Raw genomic sequence first — 15,673 nt, 5'->3', positions numbered from 1 at the left:
TCCTGTATCTGTCCCCAGAGGCTGCATTGCCCAACTTCTTGTTGAAGCTGGTTGTAGCTCCCCTTCCTTCAGGCTGCTTCCTTTGTTTTGCATTCCTGGTGACTGGGGCTGATCTTGGCTATAAGCAGGTGCCGTGAAAGGTGGGTCAGAGGGCCGAGCGGGCAAATGCAGAGGGCCTTAGAGGTCGCCTCACTCTGCCAGCTTTGACGCTGGCCTCGGAGGGCTGACCAGCCTGTCCAATGTCACGCCACTCACCACACCGTATCTCCCTGGGACAGATTAGGTCACAGGTGGGGCCTGACATTCTGCCTTTCCGACACTCTCCTGGTGATGCCGAGGCTGCTGAGTCCACACCTTGATGGATGCCGCGTCCACTGTGCTGCTTCTGCTCACCCCATCCCATGTGCTTTGCCTCCTGCAGAGCTTCCCCAGACCCACTGTGCGGGTTAGAAGGACCATTGTCTGGGTGGTGTGGTTGGAGGTGCCCAGTACAGCTCGCCATGACTCCACAAACAAAAGTCCTTGCCATCCACCCAGGGCTTGAAGCGGCCGACATTCTCTATGAGTGTCAAGTTCTCATGGAGAACACAGCTGTTCATGGCTGCTCCCGGAAGGTGGTCTCAGGGACCCATGTGTGCCGGACGCGCTGGCCGGAAGTGGGATTGCCGTAACATCGGCTCTTTTATCGACTTGTGAGGCCTGCTGGATGGAGGCCATGTCTGTCTCAGGCCCAGGATGTGGGGCGCTCGGTGGCCTGCCGGACGCCTCTCCACTTCCCTTCTGGGAGCGTGACCCCAGGGAAGGTGATTGCAAAGCCTCCTCTTGCCCGTGTCTGATTCTTATGGAAACCCAGATTTGGGGATGTGAATTTTCCAGTCACGTGCACACCTGGGAGCATCCGCGTAGCCTTCCTAACCCACCTGCTTGCCCTGTTCTCTGGGGGGTTGGGTCAGATCTGCTGATCCAGTGAGCACACAGAACTGGGCTTGTGGGCCAGGGGTTTGTTTATTTGCTGTCTCATTGATCTGTTGATTCATTCATTGATGCATTCATTCTCTCATTCAGCAAGTGTTTATTTGCTAACCCTGACTTGTGCTATGAGCTGGAGAGCCGTATGGAGGAGGGAACTCTGGGGTGTGTGTGCAGACATCTGTGGGCATATGTATGAAAGCATATATGTGCATGTGTTGTACCACTGTGCACATTGAACACGGCACACTGTGAATGTATGTGTGTGCGAATGTAAGTGCATATCTGAGCATACGTATTCCTTGTATGTGCACATGTGGGCATGTATATTGGTGTACAGGTGCGTGCGCATGTAGGATCACTGCAAGCAAGGTCTTGGTGCCAATAACAACTTTGGAAACCTCCCTGGCCTGTATTGATCCCCGGTTGGGGAAGAGATGCTGCTGTTTGGTAGAACAGATTTTGTAGCTTGGCTCCATGTGCCTGTGAGCACTTGGTTGTGTTTTAATTAACTAGAACATTTGCCTGGAAATGAGCAGCAGCGGCAGCAGGCGCAAAGGCAGCTGGAGGGGTGGGGGGGAGGCTGTTGTGGGTGGAGGTGGCAGCCAAGCTCCTGAGTTCCAGTGTGCCCAGTCCTGGCTGATGACACCTGGGGAAGGTGGGGTGGCAAGCAGCACCTGGTGCTGGCTATTACCCCAGCAGGGACAGGATTCTGGAAGGGCCTGAATTCTCTGGAATTCCCAAGGCTCTTTCCTGTCAAGTCAGAGGTGGACAGGTTAATGGTCCCAGCACATGGATGGGCCATGCAGCTCCTGAAACACGTCCTGGATGGACTTTGGACAGCGGCTGCTGAGGCATCACCATGCCTTTTGAGGACGGCTGCTTCCATCCTTCCCACTCCTCAAGGATCAGGGTTCCATCAACAGAAGGGAACAGAAGTCAACTCTGATGGTCTTGCCTGGAGGGCGAGGGGGTGGGTACAGAGATGACCTTTGGATTTTGGATAATCCCTGTCAGCTCCAGGAGGCACTCTCTAGGGATGGGACACAACTGAATTGTGCTACCTCGCTGATCCTGGGCCCAGGGCAGCCTTTCTTGATTGATCCCAGCACTTCCTGGGGACCTTGGCTCGCCCTTCCCTTCCTGGCCTCCTCTCACGCCACCCCTTGCTTCGTTTAACTCCATTTACTCTCGTGTCTCACCCGAGTCCTGTCCAGTGCTGGGGTGTGAGCCATGCAGGACTGACCATCCTCTCTCTATCCTGGCCTAGGGCTTGGCACCCAAAGGGGACTCCCCACATATTTGTGCTTGAATGAAGCAGTAAATGGAGGAAACTGAGGGTCAGAGAGGTTAAATAGGCTAGTTGGAAATTTCTACAGTGCTCTTCACAACCCTTATAATGCTGGTGTACTGGAATGTGTTGCAGCATTTCAGAAGCAGATGAACACACACACACGCCTCATCCTCTGCCTTGATCAGTTGTAATTTTCTATCCAGTGAAATGGGGAGAGGGGTTGCTAATGAATAGGAGAGAAGAGACTAGGGTTCAATCCCATTATTTTCCTAAGACGAATTGGCCCCCAGGAGCTCCCAGGTGGTGAGGGTATTGAAGAAAATCTCAAACTCCAGACTTCCTTACAGCTCTCTCCTTGCACCATCTAGTCTGTTCCGAGGTCTCGGAGTCTTACCTGCTGCTCTCACTACTGCCCATCCCTTAGCACCTCCAGGGTGCAGAGGGGTTCAGGAGCTCGCTCACCGGCCCTTGGCCTCCTCTCTTTGTCCCATAAACACTCTGTGTAACCCTGCCTGATATTTTCTCAATCCCAGCTTTGCTCACATCTCCCTCCCCATCTGGTGTTCAAGTGCGTGGACTCCTGAGCCACACTGCCCAAGTTCATGGCCAGACTCTGTGCCTCATGGGGGCCTTCACCTCTTGGAACCTCCTTTTCTGTACTTGCAAAATATCAGCTGCAAAGCATCCTACACACCAGGCCTGAAGCAGTGACTCTTGTTAGAGATGTAGGCCTGGGCTCCACTCACCCCAGCATGCTCAGTGTACCCCATATGCACGCCTGGAAACTTCCTCTGCACAGCCAGTCGCCTGCGTTAGGTGAGGCTGCTGCGGACACGGACCACTGGGGGTCCTGTTCTCCTCTCACACCACTCCCGGGTTGGCGAGAGGGGGGATCACGAGCACTGTTCACATGGCTGTTTCTCTGTCCTTTTGTGAAACACATGCTGAAATTCACATCGGTTGAAAGTGTGCACGATGGGACATCCACTGTATCTTTTACATCTATGCCTACCTTTGTCTCTCTAGGTGTCTGTCTATTAGTGGAATCATCGCCATTCGCACCAGGCCATCTGTCTTTTCGTGCCTTCGCCTTGGCTATTTCCTCTGGAATCACCCCCTACTCTGCGTATGGGCCCTTTATATTCTTTCCACAAATTAAGCCCCAGCCCAAGCAAGGCCCACCTTTCCCTTTGTGCTGTCCCTTAGCACCAGCCAGAGCCGAGCTCTCTGGGCCTGACTGGGACCCCTCGAGACCCTCACCATGTTCTGCCTTGCCTCCGTGCACTTTTCTCAGCCTACTTTGGGCTGCAAGCCCCTGGGATTCTTCCTTTTGGGCCTGTTCAGTGCCCAGCACTCAGGGAGCCCTCGTGGATGTTGACTGAGCACATGCCTGACCTGACTGGGATTCACAGCCCACGCAGGAAGGAAAGTTTGTGTGCATGTGTGTACCCGTTCGTCCATGTGTGCACAGGCCTGTGTGTGCATGTGCACATGTGCACCTGTGAGTCTGTACATTCCCGAGCAGGTTATATCTCATCGGCTTGGTGCTCCCTTCTAATTGGGTTTGCAGAGAAAGGTGCTTGCTTTAATATTTAATTAGAAATCCGAACAGTGAAAGAGTGGGCCAGCTGCAGCTGGAGGTTTTGCTCAGCGCTGGGGTTCTTCTTAATAAGCACCCGCCGTCCAGGGCGGCCTCTGTCGGGGCTGGCCGCCGCCGCGTACGCTGGTGGGAGTGTCTTAGTGCCTACAAAATTATCAAGTAATTATTCGGTCATGGGGCATCAGGATTTTGCCTATCTAGCAGTCTTTCTTGGCAGTTGAAAAAAATTACCAATGAAGAGAAGTTGGAGATGGCCGGGGGTGCACATAAGGAGCCGTGGAAGCCAACATCGTTTTGAAGGAATGGGGTCTGTGCCACTCAGGGGCCCTCAAAGGCTTCTGCGAGTCCCACAGGAAGCCTCAGTCTCTGCCAATGGGATTATCTGTGGCTTGTTTTTCCAGGCTGGGGATGTGCTTAGCCTGTTTGTTGTAGGTAAAATGATCCGTGCAGACTGGGTCAGGTGGGGAGTAATTACCTGGGCACCAGGGCAGGGCGAAGAGCCTCATCAGCTGGTGGAAACCTGCCCTGGGACTCGTGGGCTTCCAGCAAGGGCCTGGGCAGGTGTAGGGATATCCTGAGATGTGTTACACCTCCAGGTGGGCGGGTGCTGACAGGGGCATCTCATGCCCTGGCAGAGCGAGCCAAAGACGTGCGTGGGCACATGGGTGAATGACTGAGTCTTTTTGGGGCAGCATTCAAACTGCTGCTCTCCCCCTGGGCCAGTAGGGGATCCCCTGGAAGTTGAGAGTGCTGGCTCTTGAGCCAGGCTGCTGTAGTCTCAATCCTGGCTGTACCAAACGTGCTACGTGACTGTGGGGAATTGCTTCCTGACCTCTCGGTGCCTCAGTTCCCTCCTCTGGAAAGTGGGACTAGCACCAGTCCTTACCCCTTTGGGTCACCGGGAAGATGGAAGGGATGACACAGACCCACATTTCTGAGTCTCTGAATTTAAGAAGGCCTGAAACCTGCAAGTTTTTTTTAATTACTCATTTGACAGCAAAAGTTGAGCTGAGCTAATAAACATGAAGCTATGTTTAGTTTTTCTTCACTTACTTTGGTGGATTCCTCTATGTTTTGCTACAAAAATATCAATATGCTTGATCTTTTCTGGGATGTTCCCCAAATTCTCAGGAAATGCACTGTTAACCGTTTTAGAGTCCGCGAAGTCCTGAATTCTGGAATACCTCTGGCTGCAGAATTTTGGGTGAGGGGTTGTGGACCAACTCACACAAGGCACATACAGGCCTCCCCGAGTAAATGCTCTGGAGACCTGCAGGGGAGCTGTTATTGACCTCACCGAGCCGGGCAGCGTGGCTCACTTCTGCCTTCCCCTTTCTGCCTCTCACTCTCGGCCTTGTGGAGAGGGGTCCTCGCTCGCCTTGAAGCCATCCTGGCTTGACCCTGTGCCCAAGCATATGTGCTCTCAGGCCGTTCCTCCTTGGCAGGAGGTAGGACCCCGGTAGCAGGTTGATCTACATTTGGGACCACGAGAAAGGACCAGGGCCTGATGTGGCCCTGGGGTCGATCACAGAACACACACCTGTGGGTTGCACCGTCCTGGACGTGGCTGCTGCCAGGCCTTTCATTCCCTGTAAGAACAGGAGCAGAGGGACCCCTTCACACCCTGTGCCCAGCCCCTCTGCTTGCTCTGGGTGATGGAGTGGGGGGTGGGGCAGCCATCCTCATGTTGGAGGGACAAGGCTGGGTGCATGCTGGCACCGCTTTCCCTGTGCCTCCTGGGCGGCCGGGCACAGCTGACGAGGAAGGCTCAGCCTTCTGAGTTGTGGGAATCCTGCTGGTCCCAACGCCACCTTCCCCAGGGGCCGCGGGGTACAGAGTCGCATCTGCCCGGGGAGGAAGGCAAGCAGGAAAACTGGAGGGTGACCTCCCTTTATTTTTATTCCTGAATAAGACCTTTCCTTTGAGATGCTTGCTCCCCAGTGTCTCTGGGGTCACTTCATAAGGAAGCCAACATTTCCCACTGGGGCAATGCCTCTGTTTGTCTCCTGAAGGCACAATTCCACTCCCAAGATTTTCTTTATTTTTAATTTTTTATTGTATAATATAAGATATATACAAATCAAAGAAGGAAAAAAAGCAATAGTTTTCAGGGCTCTCTTCAACAAGTAGTTACAGGACAAATCCCAGAGTTCGCCATGGGCTGATATACTGTCATCTCAGATTTTTCCTTCTAGCTGCTCCAGAACGTTGGATGCCAGGAGGAATAAATATATGTCTTTTTTATCATCACAATTGACTTTTTCATGAAAAATAACATTTATTCAAAGAAGCGATAAATTTCAAAGCACAACGCGACAATTAGTTGTAGAACAGATTTCAAAGTTTATTGTGGGTTACAATTCTACAATTTTAGGTTTTTTTTTTTAAATTTTTTTATTAATTAAAAAAAATTAACAGACAAAACATTAAGATATCATTCCATTCTACATATACAATCAGTAATTCTTAATATCATCAGATAGTTGCATATTCATCATTTCTAGAACATTTGCATCGATTTAGAAAAAAAAAAGACAACAGAAAAAGAAATAAAACGATAACAGAAAAAAAAAGATTATACATGCCATACCCCTTACCCCTCGCTTTCATTTACCACTAGCACTTCAAACTAAATTTATTTTTAACATTTGTTCCCCCTATTATTTATTTATTTTAATTAATTAAAAAAAAATAACACAACGTTTAGAAATCATTCCATTCTACATATGCAATCAGTAATTCTTAATATCATCACATAGATGTATGATCATCATTTCTTCAATTTTAGGTTTTTACTTCTAGCTGCTCTAAGATACTGGAGACTGAAAGAAATCTCAATATAATGATGCAGCACTCAAACTCATTTGTTAAATGCTACTTTCTCTGTATAACTCCGCCATCACTTTTGATCTTTCTCCCACTCTCTAAAGGTATTTGCGCTATTCCCATTCTAACTTTTTCATGTTTTGAGGGCCTGTCAATAATATGGGGTAGGGAGGTGGATCTAGCTGATGTTCTGGAGAGGCTGGGCCCTCTAGGTTTCAGAACTGACCTAGTCTAGGAACCCATCTGGATGTGGTAGGTTTCCCGCTCCAAGGGTTTTGAAGGAGCCCCCTTCAACCCCACCCCCTCACCCCCACAAAGAGGATGCTTTAAACATCTTGCCTCAAGCTAGCGGCCTTGTCAGCTAGCTGTACTTTCTTTCTCTGGGTTGTAAAACCTAGCCATTAAGAAAACCCCTGCTTCAGATTAATCGTAGCTCAGAATGAGGTGGCGCCTGTTTTGCTCAGAGTTCACAGTTCTTTTAGGTGGGGAGCCCTTGGGAGAAACTGAGTCTTGGACCAGGTATACCACCATTGAAGATCTCCATGGGGGTGAAAATGAGCCAGGGAGGAACCCCGGGCTCCTGACTCCTTATCTCCTTTGTTCCTGGGCTCTGGGGCTGTTTCCTATGGCTGAGCCCCCCGTGGTGTCAGCTGGGTGTGGGGTGCGAGGTGAATTGACCCCCACCTCCCCCTTTGTGGGCTCTGGCCTGGAGAGGTCTGGCTGCCTGGGCTTGGGCAGTGGAAATGCAGTCCGCTTTCTGGGGAAGGACCTGTGTTCTTTCTGTCATCTCTGGGATCTGCACTGATCTCCAGAAACAGGTTGCCAGCTTGGGGCGGGGGGTGGGGGTGGGGCAGTTCTTGCAGTCTACCAGCTGATGACACCCACTGGGTGCCCAGTCCCTCCACGCTGGGCAAGAAGGAGGCGGAGAACTGAGCTAGCTGTGGCTCCTTTTGAACTTCACCAAATAGAACCCCCAGCCGGAGCCTCTCCCGACTTTGTCAGGGGCGGCCTGGCCTCTGCCTTGGCTGCCTTCTCCTCGTGTGGCCACTGCCCTGGTTCAGGGTCCGGGCAGGTGGTGCTGGCCCTGAGCCTCTCCTCCCTTTCTATTCCAGCTGTCTCCCGGCAAATTCCACACATGGTAGTGGCACTTAAGAGTTTACAAAACGTTCTCACAGCCTTTGTTCTCCTCTGACCCCCACTGCAGCCCTGTGAGGTAGACAAAGCCGAAGACTGGAGAGCGGACAGGAGGGAGACATACTCAGGCCCCCCCCTCCCCCAGCCAGTGCCAGGGGGGACACTGGGGTGGGGGTGGAGTACACCATTAATTCTTGTGGTTCTCTTCCAAATCCTGATAGTAAAAGAGTGAAGTTTGGGCTTTTTGCAGGGGTTTCCTGATTCATCTCTTGCTTCCTGGCCCAGATCCTGTAAGAATGGGGTCTGTATCCCACCTGGATCTGCCTGGCCAGGCAACATGCTCAGGGGTGGCCGAGGAGAGTCTGAGGGGGAAGCCCTGCTCTGAAAGAAGAAGGGTGCCCCTTATCCTGATCACGGGGGGTATGGACTGGGCCCGGAGATGGGAGACCTTTCTTCACTCCTCCCGCCCCATTCCCATTTCCATTATTAAGGAATACATTTTTTTTTCATCCAGGCACTGAGCTAAATACTTCCCAGGCATTCAGTCCTTCAACCCTCAAGTCATGGAAGGAGCCACCCTTGTTGCATCTCTATTTTATAGTTAAGATTTGTGGCTCTGAGAGGGAAGGTCACTCTCCCAGGTCATGCAGCATGTATGTGCCAAGCCAAGATTCCAACCTAAGTCCATGCTCTTAATCTTTTAACTTTCTTTCTTCTCCGTGAGCATCTTGGCTTCCTGGGTGACAGGGTGCTTGATGGGGACAGGGCTGGTGGAGCCTGCAGGACGGGGGCAGGGGAGGAGGTATCTGCCGGCAGAGTTGCTGTTTCCCCAGGTCCGGCCGCTCCATACCGGGGCTGTCTCCGGTGGCTTCCCTTCCTGCCACCTGTCTGTCTCTTGGCTGGCCTCCGGAGGTGCTGGGGTTCCCCAGGGCCCTGTATTTCAAATGGAGAGGTGGCTGTAAAGGACTGGTCACAGTACCAGCCATCCAGTGGGACCTGCTAGCCAGAACCAGAGCGGGGTCGTTTTTCTGAACCCTCGCTGGGATCAGATGTGCGGTTCAGCAAGACTGGGTGAGGGCAAGGGGGGTGGGGGAGGGTGGGAGTGCCCTCCATGGGGCCTCAAGATCTGCAAACTCAGCTCCCCCACCCGGAACCCTCCAGGTTGTAGAAGCTTGAGCTTCCCACATGTATCATTTTCGGGCCTGTTTCCAAGTCTGTGAGATGGGACAGGGTCCTTGTTCTCCCCCTCCCTGCATGACAATGTGCAGCACTGAGGACTCAGAGCCTCTGGCTCTGGGTTGGGGTCACTGAGGCTCTGGCAGCCCCAGGGGCAGGAGCTAGCTTCAGGCTCCTGCATGCTGGAAATTTCCCTACTGCTCCCCCTGGGGAGTCCTGCCACAGGAAATTTGTCAGAACCCGGCTACCTGGGGAGGGCAGGGCATGGACACGCAGCTCTGAGCTCCTGCCACTCCTCACCCCCAGGACCCCCAGCTTCCTTTTTTGTGATGGGGGAGTAACAAACACACTTAACCTGGGGTGTTGCTGTGCAAACGGACATCAGGGACCCGAGTGTTTGGCCAGAGCTGTCCAGCTCTGGGTCGGAATCCTTGTTCGGATTCCCATTGACCTGGTGGGTTGATCTTCACACCCTCTTTAATTTCTTTTATTGGTTTCCTTGCCCATCCCTCTGCCCTCTGGGCATTACAGCTGGTTAAGAAATTGAAAGGTGTAAACAGATTTGCTCTTGTCCATTGGGTCACTAACGCCTTTGTCCTCTGTGGGAGCCTCCTCGCCTCCGTGTGTAAAGATAAACAGCAGTGAACACTTAAACAGGTGATTCTGCACCAGGCCATTTCCCGGGATGCTCTCATTTGATGAGGACAACAGCACTACGAAGTGGGGCTGTCCTTGTTTCCCATCTTGTGGATGAGGCTGTGGAGGCCCAAGGCGCGTAGGTGACGGAGCTCGGGTTTGAACCTGAGTCTGTCTGACTCCAGATTTCCCATGCTTATTTCCCCACGGGGCCCCCGATGGCAGCTCTGGGCTTAAACTCGCAGGTTGCGGGTGTGGAGGCTGCAGGCAGGGAGGCTGAGCTTGGCGTGGGGATGGAGCCAACCCCCTCGCCTCACCCCCCCAGCCCCTGGAAGCAGCCCCTGGCACTGTGCTCCCCCACCCTGACCTTTCTTATGCCCGGCTCCTGGCCCCCCTCCTTTGGCCATTTCTTCCCCCTCCTTGATTGCCCTAATGACTTAGCCCAGGTGGCAAGTTGCGTGGAGAAACAGCTCCAGGGAAATAAAGAGTCCTTGCTACCAGCCTGGGCCTCAGGTGTGTGCACGGCGGCCCTCCCTGGGGGGCTGGTGAGCTGTCCCCCCTCCCCCCCTCCAGCTGTTAGCAGGCACCAGAGGAGCTGTGGGTATTGTGTGTACGCGTACCTGTGTGTATGTACCTGTGCGTGTACGCACGCGGTGTTTGGCTTTGTGTGTGTAACTTTGTTGGATGTGACTGTGACTAAAACTGTGTGCATGGAGCTGTGCATGTGTGTGTAGCTGTGGTGTGCGGGGGTGTCTGTGTGTCTGTTTGTGTGTCCATGCATGCTTTGGAGGTGGTGGTGATGCGAAAGGGGAGGTGAGCAGACAAATGGCGAAGGCGTGGGCCTTGGGACTGGGGCCCCAGGAACGTATGGTGGGGACTCCTTTCGGCGTAAGGTACTCTTTGTAGAACAGAGTTACGCACGTGTTTAGATAATTAGAACAAAAACCAAAAGAACAATTCCGTTCAAAGGGACCAAGCTGGGAGGCAGGGGGCCCGCCAGGATCTGGGGGGACCGTGTTCCGTCTCCCCTGTTCTCTGTGGCCTTTGCTGCATTTTGATTGCGCTGTTTAGAAAATCCCTTTGTTGTAGGATAAACTGACATTGGCCTGTGCGTTTCTGCTGTGAAGTTTGCTGTGTTCCGGGGCCCGCTCGGGACAGCCAGGCCATTAGGAGCTGATTAAATGAGCTAATTTTAATTTGTTCAGTGGTTACAGATGCAGAGACCTTTCCATGCCCTTTTCTTGAGGCTTTATTTATTTATTAATTTTTTTTCCCCTTTCTAAAAAGGAAAAGACCTTCGGGTCTCCCTTCTCTCTTCCCATCCTCCTTAAAAATAAACATGTGAAAACATTTTAAACAAGACCTTCAGCTGGGAGAGGCAGGGCTGGGGCCCGGTTTGGTGGCAGCAGCCTCTGGAGGCGGCCCTCTCCTCTGAGCAGGGGGCGGGGTGGCCAACCAGGGCCACCCACGTGGCTGGGTGGCAGGAGCAAGATGGGACTTGATGGGAGCTTCAGAGACTTCAGTCTCCCCTCCACGCCACAGCATGTGCTGGGCCCGCTGCTGCCTGTGGTTCTGTCCCTGCTGCTTCTCCGTGGCCATCTTATTCCTCTTGCCGGTCTCAGCCCAGATGCCACTCTTTCCAGGAAGCCTTCCTGCACGTCACCCTAGCCCTGCTCTCTCCAGCCGTGCTAATGTCACCACTTTTGGGACATCTGTCCCCCTCGCTAGGCTATAAGCTCCCCTATAAGGGAAGGGCTGGGCCATTTGTTCACCTTGCACCCCTAGAAACAAAGTGCCTGCTTAACAAAGTGTACCACAAATCTTTCTCGAACAACAGAATGACTGACTGAATGAATGAAGGGGTACTTGACACACCAACTCTTGATGTCGGGACACTGGGGTCCCCCAATCCTGGTGGTCAGTGTTGTTGTTGGGCTCTGGGCAGCCTCATTCTCTCTCCTTTCCTCACAGGGGAAATGGGGACCCAGTCCTTCCTTGCAGATGCTGGGTGGGGATTCAGCATTGAGCTTTCCAGAATGAATGTCCCAGGAGTGGGGACTCATGCTTGCCTGGTCCAGCCTGACTCCCAGGACACAGCTCAGGCCCAGCTCTGCTGGAATCAGAGAGAAGAAAATTGTGTTGTGTAGGTAGCTGGCTTTTTACAGCACTGTCGGGCAAGCCGGCCTTGGGACTATAACGTGCCCCAAGGAAGGGTGCTCGGAGCACAGAAAAGGAGGAATTGTGTAGTTGCAGCTCATTTCCACCCCGGGGCTTGCTGAAGCTGCCTGGTCCCCTCCCTGCTTCATCTCCCCTTTCTTGCTTTGTGAGCAGCCGGGGCCTGCGGGGGTTTTCCCTGAGCTGAGCAGCCGCTGGGGCCGCCAGTTTCAGAGGCCTGGTTTCCATTTGCTGATCACTCCTTCCCGCAGACGGCACCCCACCCATCCCACCCTGGGGCCTCCGAGGGGCCGTCCCCCACCCTGTCCTGGCAGACAGCGGCCGTGTCCGGGAGGCCCTTTGCTCTCTCGCTGTGGTCTTCTGGCTGCCCTCAACCTCAGGGACAGGCCTTGGAGCGGTGCCTGTCCCAGGCCCACCATCTCCGTGGAGCCCCAGAGCTTGGGGTCACCGTCTGGGTGTGGGGCTCCAGCCGTGGCCTCCGCTGCCCTCTCCCTCCCCAGTCGCTCCTTTTTCCTTCCCCGAGGCGCTTCCTCTCCGCCAGGCCGCCCACCCTGCCCGTCCTTACCCCGGCAGAGGCGGAGAGGGTGGGGGTGCGTCTGGAGGCTGAGGTCACCCTTGGGGCAGCGGGCAGTACCTCTCCAGCCCTCCGTCTGTCCTGCCACTGTGCATCAGGAGCAAGGACTCAGGTTCTGGTCCCCACTGTGCCGAGTGACCTGTCCTGGGACAACAGGCGAACAGGCAGAGGTAAGCTGAGAGGCAGGCTGGTGCGTGAGTGTGTGTGTGTGAGTGTGTGCGCACGCTGCTGTGTCCGGGATGGAGCGGGGAAGAATGAATAAAACAGGCTGGTGTCTGCACAGGATGCCAGGACTCGTGTTGGGGGCTCCCTGCCTGTTGCAAAGAAGAATGTTTGCTCAGTGCAGAATCAGATTCAGGAGGAGAGAAGCTTTTCCTGGATTGGAGCGGAAAAGCGAGGGATGCAGCAGTAAGAGGCACTGGTCGCCAGGGTTCTCAGAGCTGCACTGGGCCCTGCAGGGTGGGTATGGGGGCTTCTAGGGAACACCCTGATTTCTGGATCTGGTGCTGCTATCTGCTTCTTGCCTTGCAAGAAGCCCACCCTGCCGGCCTCCTGTCACTGTGTCCTGGGGGGTGGCCCACCTTGCACCCCTGATAGTCTGTGCACCCTCCCTGCCGGTGGCCCCCCGAGAGTTCTCTTGCTCACCCCAGACGCTTGGCTGCCGCCCACTTGCACCACTCCTATGTCTGTCCCATTTCCTGAACTGTGGTGCCTGGCTGCTGGCTGGGAGGCAGCAGAGCCCTGGCTTCAGGGCCCGACTTTGCCACCCATAAAGCCAGCGTGGCCTTAAAGCCATCACATCCCGGGCGTGGGTCTCCTCTCCAGATCCCAGGGTGACATGCCAAGAGGACACAGAGATGGGCCTCTGGACTCCCAATCGCCAGATGACGATTCCGGGGGGTTCCGCTGGGGCGAGGGGTGGGGTGGGGTGGGGTCTTTGGAGCTCAGGGGTGTTTCCTGTGGTCAGCCACTTGTTCTCCTTGGGAAGAGACTGGGGAGTTTCTTTCTGTTTATGTCGTAACCAGGCTACCGAGATAGCAAACTTGAGTTCTGCAATTACACAGCGTTTCAGAAGCAAATTGATAGGATAACATGTTATTATTGGCTACTGGGCTAATAGCTATTTTGGCAAGAGTACCAATCCTGTGTGGTGTTGCTGGCGCGGGGGCGAGGATGGTGCGAGGAGGGTAGAAAGGAAGGGTGGGTGCTTCCTGCACAGAGAGGCAGACTTGGGAGGACCCCAGGGGCTTCACTCACCTTTCAGTGCCAGCTTGGAAGATGCTCAGCTTTGATTAGCTGTCGCCGAAACCGAGACCAGAGAGGGTAAGAGACCAGCTTCAGGTCACACAGTGAGTCGATGCTGGGGTTTGGTTTTAGGTCCCTGTGGGAGCCCAGCTTATTTTCTCTGAAGGCAGGACAGATGCCTTCACTGCCCAAGCAGCATGTTGGCGTGTCAGAAAAATGGAGATTTGGAGTGTGCCCAAGTCACAGGCTTCAGCTTCGGGCTTCTGCACCTGCTGGTTGGCCTGCCTGGAATGCTCTTCCTCCAGGCCCCGCTTGCCTGGCTCCCTTGCTGGCTTCAGGTCCCTGCTCAAGTGTCACCTGCCACCCGTCCAGAGAGCAGCACCCACTCATCCCATCCCTTCCCTCTCCACCCCTTACCTGGCTCTATATTTCTTCATAGCGCCCCAACATCGTGTGTATGGGTCATTGGTTTAGAGCATAAGCTGTTTGAGGGCAAGGACTATATTTTGTTCACTCCTGTAACCCCAGAGCGTGGAGCCAGCTGGCGCAGAACAGGCACTGATTATTTTTTGAAGGGGCAGATGAACATAAATTGAAATGTCATTTGCAAAGAACAGCTGCCATGTAATAGGTGCCTGGCTAAGCCTCTCTCCTCTTGGAGGCTGATTGGAGTCGGGGGTCCTGTTTTGCCTGCCCATGGAGGGCTTACAGTGATATCATTTCCTTTTGCCCATGAAGAGCTCAGAGGGGGGTTTAAACAGTGGGTGGGCGCTGGACTGGCTCCCTTAGGAGCCCTTTCTCGTTTAGGTTCTGTTATGAGATGTTGGGGTCAGCTTTCTCATCACATGCACCAGTACTTCCTACTCCAGACCCTGGAACGGTGTAATGAGGTGGCCCAATTGAGGATGCTCATGAGAGGGGCAAATTGGGGTGGGGTGTGGCTCAGCAGGTGCAGGGGTCCTGTGGCAAACCCGGGGTCTCCCCAGAAGCCTCTGTTTTTGTCACTACTGATCTGGAAACAGCAGTGATATGTTCATAGAGCATCTCCTGTGTGCCAGGTGGGGGCCAGAGTGCTTAACCCGGATTATCTGATGTAATCCTCACTGTGCCCTCGGCAGGCAGAGAGTGCTCTGGACCCAGTACCCCCTTGGTGAGGCTTAGAGAGGTTAAGTAACGTATCCGAGGTCACACAGCTGGCCCAGGCTGTAGCCAACCTTGGACCCAGGCCTCCTGACTCCAGAGTTTTCCCGGACATCAGGGACTGCCATCCCTAGAACATGGAACCTGTGGGACAGGGCTCAGCTGGATGTGTCCACTGCTGCAGCCCTTGTGGCATGCAGTGGGCACTCAGACAACTAATGTATGAATGCAAGAGGCTTCCCAATTGAATGGGAGGCGCTCACGTTTTATTGTTGGCAGGGAGGGGAAACTCAGGGCACTGGTGCCTGGGGAGGGGGACACCCACATGTACTTCATAGGTCACACCCCCTGACTTTCTCCCAGAAACTTGCTTGTGGGTATTAGTTAGGGTGTCTGGTGAAGTATGGGGGTCCCTGGTGGGAAAACACACTTGCATGTGTGCTTTCACACACATGTGCACATGCACACACAACACACTCACCCGCTAAGGTGTTGTGTAGAGAGAGACATGCAGTTAAGGTGCTTTACCAAACAAAAATCTCGTCCCCCCACACCCCAAATGACATTGCTGAGTCTGTACCTTTAAGAGCATAGGATCTCAGCTTATTATCTTATTAAATCTATCCATTTGTTCTGCTCTGGTCTGAATAAATAACAGGCCCCCGCCCCCACCCCCAATTCCTTTTCCCTTCTCTCCCCTTCCAGTGCCTCCTTTGTTTTCAGGCCATTACTCCAGGGATTCAGGCTGAGCTGGGTAGCTGAGCTGGGTTCCCTCTGCCTCTACCCCTGCACTTGCCCCCCCGCCCTCACACGTACCCTTGCTCTCTTCCTGGCTCCACGAGATTTTTTCAAATAAAGGAATGACAAATGCAGGCCACAGCGAAGGCTGGGATAATTGCATTCT

The 15,673-nt window shown here is 53.7% G+C and overlaps 1 protein-coding gene across 5 annotated transcripts in view; it reads left to right on the top strand.

The window, feature by feature from the left end:
* Nucleotides 1-15,673, top strand: part of ZNF423 (zinc finger protein 423) — a 324,971-nt gene that overhangs the window by 161,938 nt on the left and 147,360 nt on the right. The window contains exon 1 of one of the 5 annotated variants that reach the window (XM_077132359.1): nucleotides 12,394-12,554. The exons of 3 other annotated variants lie outside the window; for them this stretch is intronic. The gene's annotated coding sequence lies outside the window, so the exon portion shown is untranslated. Of the gene's footprint in view, nucleotides 1-12,393; nucleotides 12,555-13,580; nucleotides 13,708-15,673 lie in introns of those variants that run through there. One more of the 5 variants, XM_077132360.1, reaches the window with a different exon arrangement.

Source organism: Tamandua tetradactyla, chromosome 16, assembly GCF_023851605.1.
Source record: "Tamandua tetradactyla isolate mTamTet1 chromosome 16, mTamTet1.pri, whole genome shotgun sequence".
In the NCBI taxonomy this organism is placed as follows: domain Eukaryota; kingdom Metazoa; phylum Chordata; class Mammalia; order Pilosa; family Myrmecophagidae; genus Tamandua; species Tamandua tetradactyla.
Note: the sequence above shows the minus strand (reverse complement) of the source record. Positions and strands in the feature narration are given on the sequence as shown.